The following is a 1,979-nucleotide window of genomic DNA, read 5'->3' on the forward strand; positions in this document are numbered from 1 at the left end:
AGTAACATCGTTCGCCCGGTGGCTGATCCGCCAGCCGAGTCACCCCGGCAGCTGGGGTCGGGGAGGCTGGGGGTCGAGTCCGGAAGCCAAGTGCATCGCTCTGGTCGGTGGGACGGAGCAGGTGTGTCGTGCACAGCAGGGGGCGCCCTCGCCTCGTTCATGTTCATGTGCTGGTCGACCAGCCGGCCCTTCAGAAACCCATCAACAGATGTTGCTTTGATGAGACTTTCCTCCCTGGCGGCCTCCCCTGCCCGGTGACGGGTCTGTGCTAGGAATTTACAACCCAAATGAGCCACGACGACACTTGCATTTCTCTCCCCTCCGCACCCCTGCCTTCGTCTCCTTATCACAGGCCTTCCTTTCTGTCTTCCGTTTTTGTGAGGAAATTGAGACCCAAAGACACGATCGACGCCGGCAGTATTTATACATTTTGGAGATGGAGAGATGTGTGTGAAGAACGGACACGGCAAAAAAGAACACGGGTTTTAGGAGCTCTTGTTAGTAAGGAATTCTGAACAGAATTTGGGCCACGGCGGATTAGAAAAATGTAAGGTTTGGGGCGTCCAGGGGGCTCTGTCGATTGGGGATCCGACTTCAGCTCAGGTCATGATCTCGCGGTTCGTGGGTTCGAGCCCCGCGTCGGGCTCTGTGCTGACAGCTCAGAGCCTGGAGCTGCTTCAGATTCTGTGTCCCCGTCTCTCTCTGACCCTCCCCTGCTCACGCTGTCTCTGTCTGTTTTTCACTAATAAAGAAATAAATGTTTAAAAAACAAGGAAACACGTCTGCAACTCACACAGCACGGGTGGGTCCTGAAAACGGAAGCGAATCGGTTCCCGGCGGAAGGCGTCCGCGTTTGTCCGTATGGGAGAAAAGAGTAGAAAATCATGAGCCGTTCTGCAAATTTCGTCTACGGTCCGGGAGGCGGCCTTTGACGTGGGAAAAGCCCGTGCTGATGTGGGGACGGCACGTGGCCTCCTTTGGAAACTTCCCCCTTTTCGCTGCAAAGCCAACATCACCCTTTTCTGTATATTTTGTGTCTTTGCACTTGAGGTGAGAAAGCCGTTCCCTTAAGTATACGATTATCAACATAAATTTTGGTGCGTTCTCTCCTTTTCTTTTTCTTTTTTCTTTTTTTTAAAAATATTTTTATTTATTTCTAGGAGAGAGAGAGAGAGACAGCGTGAGCAGGGGAGGGTCAGAGAGAGAGGGGGTCACAGACTGAAACAGGCTCCAGGCTCCGAGCTGGCAGTCAGCACAGAGCCCGACGCGGGGCTCGAACCCACGAACCGCGAGATCGTGACCTGAGCCGAAGTCGGACGCTTAACCGACTGAGCCCCCGGGTGCCCCTCCGTATGATCTTATGTATATACACCCCGAAAACAGAACAAGCCAGGGTTCTGTGTGCCCCACGTTCTTGCTGGTAGGGACGCACTGGCTGTGTAAATCAGCACCCCGTCCCCCCCATACCCCAGTTCGTGGCCGCGTCCCCCCGTCTCTGCCTCCGTCTTCACGTGGCTTCTCCTCTGAGTCTGTGTCTCATGCGGCTGCAGGTACCCAGGACCCGGTCCAGGCCGTCCGTGGGGGCGGGGGGGACGTCCTGAGCGGGACAGGCCGCTCCTGCGGTGACCACGGGCCCATCGGCGTGTAACCTGCGCGGGGACAGGGCCCCCCGTCTCCCGGCCCCGTGCGCATTGCGTTCTCCTTCTGTTGCTGGTTCTCGGGGCTTCTGAGTCCGGGCGGCGAGATCCACCCTCGTCAGGTCCCCAGGGTGTCCCAGGCTCACGTCCCCAGCTGGACACACGTGTGCTTTTCCACGTCTTCCCGCAGTCAGAGCACGGTCACCCTTCGGGCCTGACTGTGTTTGCTGGGCCTCAGCCCTGCCTGGACCTCAGACCCCCAGCCTCAGCCCTGCCTGGACCTCAGACCCCCAGCCTCGGCCCTGCCTGGACCTCAGACCCCCGGCCTCGGCCCTGCCTGGA

The sequence above is a fragment of the Crocuta crocuta genome, unplaced genomic scaffold (assembly GCF_008692635.1).
Source record: "Crocuta crocuta isolate KB4526 unplaced genomic scaffold, BGI_CrCroc_1.0 scaffold221, whole genome shotgun sequence".
NCBI classification, from domain to species: Eukaryota; Metazoa; Chordata; class Mammalia; order Carnivora; family Hyaenidae; genus Crocuta; species Crocuta crocuta.